Raw genomic sequence first — 14,211 nt, 5'->3', positions numbered from 1 at the left:
ATACCAGACCATTTTCCTAAGGACTGGGGTAAACCACCTTATACATTCATGCTTACCTCCCTTTTGCAGAAAAGAACTCCTCTCTCTGATTTTGGTGAATGAATTATGGTCTTAGAAGGCCAGTTGTGTCACTAGTCCAACACTATCAGGACTCCTTCCTTGCATCCAGTAACATTTTTCATAATGTAAGGATGCCAATAGAATTGTCACTTCTCACATAGTGTAGCATTTCCTCCTCAGTTAATGGTACAGTGCCTAAGATTAAGAACTCAGTGAGGAGGAAAAGATCTTCAGGTCCTGTATAGGATCTCCTAAGAGAAACTGTGCTTTGTTTTGAAATCTTGGAGTCAGAAGCCATACAGTTAGCAACATGACCACAGGTGAGCCACCTAATTTCACTGAGTTTTAGTTTTCTCATTATTACTTAATAATTATAGTAATAGTAATAGTAGTAGTAGTAATAGTAATAGTAGTAGTAGTAGTAATAATAATAATAATAATAATAATATAATTATTATTACTATTATCCCCTACCTGGTAGAGTTATTATAAAAATCATGTGTTATTGTATTGGAAGTATTCTGATAAAAATCAATTATTATTATTTTTAAATTTTATTTAAGGCAATAGGTTTGAATGACTTGTCCAAGGTCACACAGCTTAGCAATTATTAAGTGTCTGACACCAGCTTTGAACTCTGGTTCTCCTGACTCCAGGGCCAGTGCTCTATCCACTGCGCCACCTAGCTACTCCCCCAAATCAGTTGTTATTGTAAAAGTTGGACCTCCATTTTGAGACAAGGGGATGCAATTTGAGTTGACATGTTAGAAACAGACATTCTCCAACATAGAACTTCTCCTTATTTATATTATGGACTCCTGGCAATCAGTCTAATGAAACCTATGAACCCTTGCTGAGAATTCTGTTTTTAACTTCATAGAATATAATACATAGGATTATGAAAAAATCATAATGAAATATGGTAATAACTAGATTAAAGAAAGTCATAGATTCTAAGTCAAGAATCCCTATTCTCTAGAGTGTAAAAGCAAAGGCAAAGGGAATCCAGGAAATAGATTAAATAATATCCATGACCTTGGAATTGTATTGTGGACCCCAGGAAATTTTCAAGATTAGGATGGTGTTTATTATTGACTCTTGGAGCTTCACATCATCCATATATTAGCATCTCTAGACCTCATGCTTTGGATAGTGAAGGACAATTTCTTACCCAATAATAGATTCTCTGTAATAGAATCCCACTGGTCTCCCCTCTACCCCACCCCCCCTTAAAGTTCTATTTGGGAGCTGGAATTTTATGTAACTGGGATGAGTCAGTCAGTAAGCATTTATTAAGGACCTAGGATGTGCCAGGCCCTATGCTAGAGGTTAGGTTTTATAAAAAAGGCAAAGTAGAGTCCCTGCTCTTGGGGAGCTCACAATCGAATCATAACTATTTGTAGTATAGAATCAAAAAAGATTTTATCTGTAAGGGATCTTCAAGGTCAGTCTCTTATCTTAAGTTAAAACCAAAACAAAACTGAGGTCCATGAGATTATTGCCAAGGATTTGCCTGTAGTAAGAGAAGAGCTGTGATTTAAACCTGTTCTCTGTTTCCAAATCTAATACTCTTTCCACTCTGCTTTGATGCTTTTGACATATTTGTCCCGGGACTTCTGAAGTTGTGCCAAATAGACTTCATTTCACTCTTAACCTCTAGTAACCTCACTCTTTTCCTAACTTTTCCAACTCTTCCAATCTTGTTTCTTTAAGAAGCTTGCCACAATCACCTGGTTCTCTCTGGAAGTTCCTCAAGTTCTTATCTTACTCCCATTCTCTGCCTCTTCAAAATTTCTCCAGTTGTGTAATAATTTTGCTTTTTAGACAAAAACTCCATAAGCTTTGGAACTGATTTTACCTTGTCACAGAATCATGGGCCTCAAAGAAAGAAAAGGCCCAGTTCCCTCTTTACTATCGAAGATGAAGGCTACATGAACATTTCATGGAGCGTTACTGCTCTCTCTTCTAGCAAGCTGCATTTTTTGCCAAGTGTGATTCTAATAGACAGAGAAAAGCATTTCTTATGGGCTTACTTGATGCCAAGTACTATATTTATATGCAAATCTCCTTTTGGCTAATATTATTTAGGGTATATATTATGGCATAATAATAATAATAATAATAATAATAATAATAATAATAATAATAATAATAATAATAATAATAATAATAATGCATGCTCCCCCCCTAGAACCTGATGACAGAAAGACTGAATGTCTTTCCCATCTCTTTGACTCTGTGATCAACTTGTTAACTCTGGGAAGTAAAAGGACTCATTGCTAAGATTTGTCAACCCAATTATGGAAGTTTCAGGGTTAAGGAAATCCCATTCTGGGTGATACCATGATTGTGTGCGCATAGGTCTTGCCAATAGTGAAAAAGGGGGGGAATTTTGATTTCTAATCCTCTTTGGATGACCCTCCATATCAGAGCAACACAGAAACATTCAGTGAAGCGGGTCTTTTATCATAAAAGGGATTTTAATTTAAAATGTCCTCACATCATGAGCAGAGTAAGCTTCATTCAGCCATCCAACACTGTATTGGGCATTTATCTCCTTCAAACCACATTACCAGTAATTGCTGCGTTAAATCAAAGTCAGAGAAGATTACAGGCCAGAATCAGGTATGCCCTGGTGCCAATGCAGGGAATGCCATCCTGCTGCATCAATGCTCTTGAACCCCCAGTTAAGAATGAAGAGCCAGGTGAGGTAGTAGCTGAATGTCATCTCTATGACAGAAGCATTTTCACCACAATTCCAAGAGGAGAGACTCTGTGGAGCCTTTGAGGAGCTGCTTCCTTAATTTTGTGTTTATTTCATATTATTTTCCTTTTCCACCAGCTGAATGAATAGAACATATTACTGGCATTTTATTTTCTGTTAATGTGAATGTTTTCAAGGATATGACCCATGCTCTCTGTGTCTGTGTCTATCTGTCTCTCATCTTCTCTTTATCAATCTATAATGCTCCTTTCTCTCTAATTTGAGATTTCTTCATTTAGTAGGAAGTTTTATTATATTCTGTTAAAATCATAACTGGAAGAGAAACGATCTAATCCAATCTCCTCATGTTACAGACAAAGCAATGGAGGTTTAAAGAAGGAAACCTGGCTAAGTTCATAGAAGTAGTTATTGGTGGACATGGTGGACCCTCACCCCCCCATCCCTAGGATTAGAACTGACTCCAAGACCAGTGGGTTTTCCTTTCTTACCACATACTTCCTCTGGTGGCATTTCCCCTGGTAGTAGCTGGAGTCCCCATCCTTCTGTGGCATACTGCCATAGAGCATCTTACTGTTGCTTTTGCCTTTTCTTTTTCAGTATATGTGGCTATACTGCTTTCTCTCATTTTAATTAAACTTCTTAAATTCCCTTCCCCTGGTTCTTCCAAATCTAATCCAAACCAAGTAAGACAAACAAAAGCTCCTGAGACTGAGGAAAGGGCCTTTCAGAAAGTCTTTCTTTAGCTTTCGTAACTAATTCTTGCCTCTATTCCTCATTCTTTTCATTAAGACGGCCAGCTGCTTCTGTATGTAGTTTTTTTTTTCAGTTTTTTGCAAGGCAGTGGGGTTAAGTGGCTTGCCCAAGGCCACACGGCTAGGTCATTATTAAGTGTCTGAGACCGGATTTGAACCCAGGTCCTCCTGACTCCAAGGCCGATGTTTAATCCACTACGCCACCTAGCTGTCCCTGTACGTAGTTTTATAAGAGCAGCTTGTTTTGTTGGATTTTCACAAGGCAATGGGGTTAAGTGACTTGCCCAAGGTCACACAGCTAGGCAATTATTATTAAAGTATCCAGGGTTGGATTTGAACTCAGGTCCTCCTGATTCCAGGGCCGGTGCTCTATCCCCTGTGCCACCTAGCTGCCCCCACTTCTACATACTCTTTACTTGTATCACTTCCCCTTCTCATCTCCTAGCTAAGTGCAGTGCAGAGATTTATTCAGTTTAACTTCATTCCATTGGACAGTATTGACTTTTGATGACCTTGTGTTGAGTCTGTTGCCTGGATCTCAGCAATTCGAAATCGCTGGAAATCTTACCTAGAATAAACCTTCTCAGTCATTATGCACTTATTAAATTGTCTATGTTTCCAGAAACTTGGGTAAATTTTGAGGATACAAATAACAGAAAAGAAAGACAGCTTCTACCCTTGTGGAGTTTACAATTCAATGGGGAAAGAGAACACACAAAAAGAATCTGGACAGCAGGGAGGGGTAGAAGGTACTCAGTGTGGGGCGTCTAGGTGGCGCAGTGGATAAAGCATCAGCCTTGGAGTCAGGAGGACCTGGGTTCAAATCTGGTGTCAGACACTTAATAATGACCTAGCCGTGTGGCCTTGGGCAAGCCACTTAACCCCATTGCCTTGCAAAAACCTTAAAAAAAACGGTACTCAGTGGGCAGGTATGGTGGAGATGACCAAATATGTCCAGCCAAGTGCAGCCAGATGGGAAGGGAGGAGATGAAAGGAGTGACAAGAAATGACCACTGAAGGTGATTCTAGTAGTAAAATTGATACACCTATTAGAGAAGAGAAAGACTGAGACTTAAGATGGAAAAAGCCTAGGTTTGAATCCTACTTTGGACTTTTTGGAGGCAAACTTTATGACCATAGATGGATTTTCCTTTCTGAGGATTTGAGAGAAGGGCCAGTTGGCCTGGATTGATGAGTGTTAGAGGGAAAGTAACATCCATTGAAGCTGGAAAGATCAGTTGGTACAGATTGTGGAGGATTTTAAAAACTGAACAGAGGAATTTATATTTTATCCTAAAGGCAGTAGGGACCCCTCCAAAGTTAATTGAGTGTCATTGTCAGGTGCATGTTTTTTTTTTGTTTGTTTTTTAGGTTTTTGCAAAGCAAATGGGGCTAAGTGGCTTGCCCAAGGCCACACGGCTAGGTCATTATTAAGTGTCTGAGACTGGATTTGAATCCAGGTACTCTTGACTCCAGGGCCGGTCCTTTATCTACTTTGCCACCTAGCCACTCCAGTCAGGTGCATGTTTAAGGGAAATTACTTTGACACTAGTATGTCAGATGAGCGGCAGTGGGAAGAGATTTGAAACAAGGAGTTCACTTAGAAAGCTGTTGGAATACTGTAGGCAAGAGAAAAATAAGGGCCTGAACTAAGGTGGTATGAGATTGGTTGAGAAGGGATCAGATGTGGGAAATATGGGAGGGAGAGAGAGAAAGAATGCAGTCTGCCAGAGAGAAAACTGGAAGAGTAAGAAGGGGTAGCAAGGAGAAGCTTTGTCAGAGCCTAGGGATGGGCCACAGAGAGCCTGGATGAGGAGAGGCAGGAGCCCAGGGTTTTTGAGGTGAAAAGAATGGGAAAGAGGGAATGGCTTTTATTTACTCGGTAGAGTAAAAGGAAAGACTGATCTGAAGAAGAATGTGGAATGGTTGAAGCAGGGCATATGGTAAGGAGGTGTGGGGGGGGGGCCCTAGCTGGTGGGGCCTGGAGAGGGCTAGAAGTCATCTAATTGGGGGGGTGTAAAAAGGTTTAGCCTCAGAATGGGAGTTCTGAAGCTGAGTGTATGAACTACTTTAGGAGTAGTAGAAGGGAGAGCAGATTTCTGATTTTTGGAAGGCCTGAATTTTTTACATTTGTACAGTATATAAGTTTAAAAATCAGTGTATAAAAGGATAATTATATTCTTTGGTTTTCTAGTCAGGGGGGAAACAAAATTATCTCAAAGCACAAGAAATATAACCACTTTTTATAAAGTGCTTTTCAGCAATCTCATTTGATCCTCAAAACAATATGGTAAATGGGAGCTATTAATACTCCTACACTACAGGTGACAAAACTGAGGCAGAGGTTAAGTGACTTGCCCAAGACCACCCAGAAAGTAAATGTCTGGGGTTAGATTTTAATTCAGGCTTTCCTGATTCGAAGCCCAGTGTTCTGAATCTACCAGCTAGCTGCTTTGTGGGATCCAAGAGAGGGATAGAGCCTGGAATTCTTGGATCTTTCATCACCTGTGAGCCTTCAGCCACCACTACTAAGAAGATAACTCCCCATTTGCCATCATTAAGCCCCTAAAGCTTCACCTAAATTGCTGCCTGTATCTCCAGCTCTTTACAGAACATCTATCAGTCTCACTATTTATTCCTTCATCACATCAAACTCAGTATGTTTAAACGTCACTGGTATTTCTTCAAAATTCGCTTGCTCTCTTGATTCCTTAGTTTATCATTCCTTTAGTTATTCCTCCTTAGACCCTTATATGGAATTTCAGTTGGCTCTTCCACATCCAGTCCCTAAGGCCTGTCAGCACTTCCTTTTTCACCTCCTTTCCACCCATGTTTTTTTTATCATTTCCTCTCACACCTATATTTCTTTTTTTTCTTTTTTTTTTTTAGATTTTTGCAAGGCAAGCGGGGTTAAGTGGCTTGCCCATGGCCACACAGCTAGGTCATTATTAAGTGTCTGAGACTGGATTTGAACCCAGGTACTCCTGACTCCAGGGCCGGTGCTTTATCCACTGTGCCACCTAGCCACCCCCACACCAATATTTCTTCAGGAAGTTACATTCCTTTCAGACCAATGTGCAATCAGACTAATCTCCCTAAAATACCATTTGAACTATTGTCCCTCTTTGGCTTTAAGGGTTTCTTGTGAGGACATTGAAGTGCTTATTATTTGTGAGCACTGTGGCAAGCATTGAGGCTACAGAGAAGAAATAGATTGGAATCCTGAGAAGTTTACTACATAATTCAAGGGGGACTCAGATATGTACACAAGGAGAATGCAAATTATAGGTGTATAGATAGGTTATTATGACATATATATATGTATATATATGTAGACATACATCTATCTATATCTATCTATATAGATTCCAGGGTAGCAAGGAGAAGCCTCGTCAGAGCCTGGGGATGGGCCACAGAGAGCCCAGATGAGGAGAGGCAGGAGCCCAGGGTTTTTCAGGTGAAAAGAATGGGAAAGAGGGAATGGCTTTTATTTACTTGGTAGAGTAAAAAGGAAGACTCTGATCTGAAGAGTGTGGAAGGGTTGAAGCAGGGCATATGGTAAGGATAAAGATATATGTGTGTGTGTGTGTGTGTGTGTGTGTGTGTGTGTGTGTGTGTATGTATGTGTGCAAAGCAAATGGGGTTAAGTGGCTTGCCCAAGGCCACACAGCTAGGTAATTAAGTGTCTGAGGCTGGATTTGAGCCCAGGTACTCCTGACTCCAGGGCTGGTGCTTGTGCCACCTAGCCACCCCTTTTTTTAGTGTCTTAAGATTTCTTATTCATGTTTTTTATACTTCTTGATTCATGTTTTGAATATTATATTTCCTCATGTCTTTTCATCAGAAATGTTTTAAAGTCTTCTATTTTGTTAAATGTCGACACCCCCCCCCCCCATATACAGTTATACTTACTTCTGCATTTTCTTGGTTGCTATAGGAGCAGCTCCTTTGTCTTCTGGAATGTCCTGTTCTAAGCCTCCTGTGTCTTTTATAGTGGTGGTGGTTGCTATATCTTGTGTGATACTGACTTACTCTATAGTCAGTGCTTGGATTTTTCCCTTGAGCTAGAAATTTTGGATTTTGGTTATAATATTTCTGGGAATTTTCATCTTGGCATTTCTTTCAGGAAGTGACAAAAAGATCTTTTCAATTTCTTCTTTACTGTTTGATTCTAAGCTATCTGGACAATTTTCCTTTATAATTTCTTGAACTGTGATGTCTAGACTGTTGAAATTTCTCCTTGATCAATTTCCCATTTTCCCATTTTATTCTATTTTTCTTCTTTTGTCTTTGTTTCATGATCATTACCTTCTGTTTTCTTTTAATTTAAATTTTTAAGGAGTTATTTTCTTCAGTAAGGTTTTTGTTTATCTCCTTATCTCCTCTACCAGGCTGGTAATTGTTTTTTTATAACTTTCTTGTATTGATCTTATTTTACCAATTTTTTCTCTATTGCTTTTATTTGGTTTTGGGGGAAAATTCTTTTTTTTGTCTTTCACTTGTGTTTAATCTGCATTTTTCTTTGAAGTTTTGCTTGTAGACAGTTTTAGGTCATTATTTTCTTCTGTGTGTGTTGTTTCATTGTCTCCCTAATCACTCTTTCTGGTCATTTTTGTTGTTTATTTGCTCATTCTTTCAGCCTATTTCTTAACTTTGGACTTTATAATAGTTTTGGGCTTTGCTCACTTCCAGGGATGGTGGGTGAAGGGCAGTTATCTGATCTATTGACCTGATCTTTTTATGTCCTTTGACTGTTTTCTTAGCAAGTTTTCAGGGCTCTTATAGTGGTATGATTTAGGAAAAGATCTGTTCGCTGCCCTTCTAGTGGGCATTATGCAAGTTCCTGACCAGATTTGGGTCTGTTGACTTGTTTGTGGTTGAATTTTAGTTGAATGTTAATGGATTCAATCACAGCTCCCTGTGAAGTTCTGCAGGGTTAAAGGGACTGAACTGTTGGATCTCCTTTCTTTTGTTCTGCCCTGATGATTCCATTGCAAGCTTATGTGCTGGGCTAAAGGTTAGCACTGAGTCCTGTGTCATGCCCCACTTTCATTGGGTTCATAAACACCTGGAAATCGATCTTTGCTTTATACTTGTTCATAGCAGCTCCTCTTCACTCTAGAATGGCATCTCTGCTGGGTGTTGAGCAATACAGATGTCAGCTGGCACCAGTTTCTACTTTCCAAACTAGTGCCAGTGGTGCCTTGGAATTTCTTTCTCACCTAAGTAGAACTTCCTGCCTTGGTGTTCAGTCTAAGCCCTTTTCTTGTGCATGGGTGCTGAAATGCTTGCTTCACTTTGGTGTCCCCTGCCAGTATCCACAGACCTCTCTATTCTAAGCTACCCTGGGCTGGAAAATAACTCTGGATCATTTTTCTAGGTTGTTGTGGAAGACATGTGATAGGTGATCTAAATCTGCCTTCCATAATGGCCTTTTTTAGACATTCAGTATTTAACCAGCTTTGGATCCACTCAATTGTTCTATTTTCTAGTTGACTTTTCCAATCTTCTTCATGAGAATGTAATGAGATAGTGCAGGGAGCAGAATCAAGACAATAGTGTATACACCAATACTATAATGATGAACAACTTGGAAAGACTTAGGAGTGCAGAGCAACATGATTCCAGAGGAGTCAAGATGAAACAAGTTGCCCTCTGCTGATAAAGAGATGAGGGACTCAGGATACAGAATGAGGCTTTGTTTTTTTCCCTTAGACAAAGGCAATTCAGGAATTGTTTTTGCTTGATTATACATGTTTGTGATTTTATTTTTCTTGCCTCCACAGTGGTGGTGGGGGGTGGTGGTCAGGGTTAGGTGGGAATGGGAAAAGATGAATCTTTATGTAAACAAAATGATTTTAAAGAAAAAACATAGAGACCTTGCCAGATGCTTTCCCCAAGTGCAGGAGTCATGTTGATGACATCTGCCTGGTGAGAGGTTCACATGATTGCAGGAAGTAGAAAGCATTCTGGATGATGTTTCTCCCCGCACTCCAACTTACCTCCCTGTACCCCCAATCTCAGTCTGCTATCTGAAAACCATTGCTCTTCTAACTTTTTAATTGTTCAACTTTCCTTTAGGAGATTTTGGGAGGTGCTGACTCTGCTAAGGCACAGGTAGGGACAAAAAAAGAAAAAAGAAAAAACCAAAGAAACTGAGAAATGGGAAGAGAGTTTCAAAGATACTTCTATTGTGGGTACTACATCAAATGTCATTTTAGGTAGACATGTCATCTATTGCCTCCTGCTTACAAATTCAAATTAAACTTTTATAAGACTTAGAAATTTTGGGACAGCTAGGTGGCGTAGTGGATAAAGCACCGTCCCTGGAGTCAGGAGTACCTGGGTTCAAATCCGGTCTCAGACACTTAATAATTACGTAGCTGTGTGGCCTTGGGCAAGCCACTTAACCCCATTTGCATTGCAAAAAAACCCCCAAAAAGACCTAAAAAAAAGACTTAGAAATTTTTCTTGCTGCCTTAGCTAATTTTTTCCTTGGTAGCAACATTGTTGTTGTTTAATCAATTAGTCATGTCCAATTTCTCGTGATTCCATTTGGGGTTTTCTTGTCGAAGATCCTGGAGTGGTTTGCCTTTCCTTCTCCAGTTTATTTGACAGATGAGGAAACACAGCTTAGTAAGTGACTCCAGGGCCAGGACTTTATCCATCAATGTAATCAGACTCTTTTAAATATGGACATGGAAGGTGAATTGAAAATCCTTAAATACTTAACATAGCTAACTGAATTGGTACATCTTTTTACAAATATTATATGTAAATATGTTGTAAATAAAATGTGTGTGCCATTTTAAAGCTTTTGTTTCACCAGTCAAATATAAGGAATATGCCTGTATCTATCTATATTCATGGAATTTTGCAATTTTAATAATCTTTAGTAATGAATTAGAGACTTTTGACTGTGGATAATAAGACAAAATAAAATTTTAATTAACAAAATTTCCCAAATTGAGTGCATTTTGAATCATGCCAGAAAATAACTAAACTTTGATATAAGATTGTGCTCTTTCTACCATTCCTGAGTAGAGTAAAGGCTTAAAATTGAGGGAAAATATCTATAATGGGGAAGAACTTTAATATTCATTCTCAGAGTTGGAAATAATTTCATTTTCTTTAGTTTAAATAATTTGGTTTTAATATTCCCTCCTTGTCATGAATTTTGAAGTCTTTCATCACATAATAGGAACTCTGAGAAGTGCAATCTGAGCCCCATTGTTGAGAGGAGCCTTTGCCATGATGAAGACACACATCAACCTTTGGCATGTGAAATTGATCTTTTGTAATTTTCTTTGCCTTGTACATGTTTTTGTGGTGATAGTGGTGGTCTTGGTTGTTGTGGTTGTCAAAAGGATTGCATTTGTGTTTCCAGTATTTTTTTCTATATCTTTATTTTTATGGAAAGTTCTTCCAGTGACAGGAATTAATATGAATGTGTAGAAAGAGGTGGGTATTGTGGGTAGTAAAGGTCTTATTGTCTAATAATAAGTAAATTGGATATTTCATTGAGAGGAATATAGTTCTGTTTGACATGTTCTGAATAACTTCTAACAAGCCGATCTTAAAGAGGCTCATGTGCTGTCAGAGCCGGTGAAATAGCCATTGTAGTACACAAGAGTTCTAGGAATGCTTCAGCATGTGGGATCTCAACTAGGCCAAATGTCCAGAAAAGGTCAGTTTTCTTCTTGACATCATTGGAATACATCACTTTTTGGCTTAAGTAATTTTAATTGCTTTAGTATTTGGTTTAAAGAGTCTGTTTCATTAAATAAAATGTTATTTGATATTTTATTTCTTTTTATTCTTCAAAAAATTTTTTTAAATTTATGTATTTAAGGCAATGGGGTTAAGTGACTTGCTCAAGGTCACCCGTCCAGTTAGGCAATTACTAAATGTCTGAGGCTGGATTTGAACTCAGGTCCTCCTGACTCCAGGGCTGGTGCTCTATTCACTGCGCCACCTAGCTACCCCAGATATTTTATTTCTTCATGATTAAATCACTTTATTGAAGTTTTGCTGACCCTTGAAGTATGTCAGATTACTATTTACTGTTTACTGGTTCTTTACTTTTATTTTCAATGATTTGTAAAACATAGCAAAATATCCCAGACTGTACCAAGAAAGGTTGAGAAAGTTCCTGGAGGTGTGATTAGCAAGTGGTGTTGCTTTAAAAAAATTTTCTTTTGAGTTCCAAATTCTCCCTCACCCCTTATTGAAAAGGCAAACACCATGCAAAACATATCTCTGTATTAGCCATGTTGACCTTACCCTCAAGTTCTAAGAGATCTAGGTAATTTTATTTTGTGATTCTTGAAATAGGATGCTTAGGTGCTGGCTCCCTTTCCCTCTCTCTCTTCCTCCCTCTCTCCCTCCCTCCCTGTCTCCTACTCTGTCTCTGTCTCTCCCCCTCCCTCCCTCTCTCTCTCTCAAACAAGCAAACAAATAAATTCTCCTCAATTTGTTTCCAGGTCATTTGTTTCATTGACTTTTCTTTGATCCATTAAGAGTTTCAGGGAATTTGTTACTGGGACAAAGTTTTGTATCATTTGCCCCAGCTTGTTAATTCCATTTACATTTGTTATAGTGCTTATTTATTTTCTAATTTTTTTCATTAAACACTCTCATTCCATTTATTAAAAAGAAATTTCTTTTAATTTTTTTCAAATTACTTTTAAACAGTTTTCAACATTCTTTTTTTGTCAGTTTCCTCTACTCTTTCACCCCCCCCCCCCACAGTATGTAATCTGATAGAGGTTATACATGCACAGTCATGTTATACATATTTCCATATTAATCATACTATGAAAGAATTTGAACAAAAGGAAACACCATGAAAAAGAAAATACAAAAAACAAATTTTAAAAAGTGAAAATAGTATGTTTTGATCTGCATTCAGACTATATAGATCTTTTTCTGGAAGTGAATGGCATTTTCCATCACAAGTCTTGGAATTGGGGCAACAGCTAAGTGGTACAGTCGATAGAGCACTGGCCCTGCAGTCAGGAGGATCTGAGTTCAAATTCAGAAACTTAATAATTACTTAGCTGCTGACTTTGGGCAAGTCATTTAACCCCATTGCCTTGACAAAAAAAAAAGTCTTTTGGAATTGCCTATGGCTGAGAAGAGCTAAGTCTACCATAGCTGATCATCTCACAGTATTGCTGTTAGTGTGTACAATGTTTTTCTGGTTCTGCTCACTTTATTCAACATCAGTTCATGTTAGTCTTTCCAAGTTTTTCTGAAATCTACCTGCTCATGATTTCTTAGAGAACAGTAATATTCCATTATATTCATATACCACAACTTGATTAGCATTCCCCAGTTGATAGTTATCCCCTTAATTTCCAATTCTTTGTTACCACAAAAAGAACTGCTAAGAATATTTTTTGTAAATGTGGGTCTTTTCCATGTTCTCTTTGGAATATAAACCTAGTAGTGATATTGCTGTATCAAAGGGTATACAAGTTTTAAAGCCCCCTGGGTATAGTTCCAAATTACTCTATTCATCAACTCCATCAACAATGCATTAGTGTCCCAGTTTTCCCACATCCCCTCCAACATTTATCATTTCCCTTTGCTGTCCTGTCTAAGGTAAAGTAGTCCCTCAAAATATTTTTAATTTGCTTTTCTCTAATAATTTTTTCATATAACTATAGTTTTAATTTCTTCATTTGAAAACTGTCTGTTCATATCCTTTGATATCAATTGGGATATGACATATTCTTATTTGACTCAATTCTCTATACTTTTTTATACTGAGACCTTTATGAAAAATATTGTCTGTAAAATTTTTTTCAGTTTTCTGCTTTCCTTCTAATCTTCGCTGCATTTGTTTTGTTTGTGCAAAAAGTTTTTTAATTAAATATAATCAAAATTATGCATTTTGCATTTCATAATGTTTTCTCTATGTCTTTTTTGGTCATAACTTCTTCTCCTACAGATCTGATAGGTAAACTATTCCTTGTTCTTCTCATTGAAGTCATTTCAACCTTGTCTTAGTATAAAATGTGAGATGTGGGGCTGTGCCTAGTTTCTGACATGCTATTTTTCTAGTTAAAAAACTTTTGTATTTCATCTCTTATAGTTGGGCCCAAGCTTTGTATTTCTCTTGAGTTATTTCTTTATAGATATTTTGGAATTCTTGTTTTGGTGGGTTTGCTTTCAGTCAGCTTCCTCCTTCATCACAGTACCAAGCTCTGCCTTGCTTCTGGAAGGAAGGTCCATGCTGATCCTGTTGGGGCTTTCTGGGAATTATTCTAGGATGTCAGGGAGAGATTCCTGTGCTCCTAGGTGGTACCTGCCAGTGGGTTGCTCCCACCCAACCCATTACAGTGCCCTGGTATAGATCTAGAGGCATTGCAGGATGGGGTGGGGGATAGGGAAGGCCTCCTGTGACCCTGGGAAACTGGGGAGGCCTGCAAAGTCTCATGCTTCTGACTTGATCTATTCCTGTGTCCACAGACTTCTCTGTCTCCCCATGTTCAGCTATGCCAGAAAATGGTCTTCTTGTGACTTTTTGTGATTTCCCATCAGAATTTTGTCTGGGACATTTTCTAGATGGGTTTGGAAGAGGGGAAATGAAGTGGTGTGATGGGCTCCTATTCATTGTCTTGGGGTCCCAGAGTGAAAAAAACAAGAATGATGAGGAGTAGGTGGTGT

At 38.4% G+C, this 14,211-nt stretch overlaps 1 protein-coding gene across 22 annotated transcripts in view; it reads left to right on the top strand.

The window, feature by feature from the left end:
• RBFOX2 (RNA binding fox-1 homolog 2) overlaps nucleotides 1–14,211 on the top strand; it is a 282,975-nt gene that overhangs the window by 149,860 nt on the left and 118,904 nt on the right. The window lies entirely within an intron of this gene.

The sequence above is a fragment of the Macrotis lagotis genome, chromosome 2, assembly GCF_037893015.1.
Source record: "Macrotis lagotis isolate mMagLag1 chromosome 2, bilby.v1.9.chrom.fasta, whole genome shotgun sequence".
Taxonomy (NCBI): Eukaryota; Metazoa; Chordata; class Mammalia; order Peramelemorphia; family Peramelidae; genus Macrotis; species Macrotis lagotis.
This window is presented reverse-complemented; position numbering and strand designations above follow the sequence as displayed.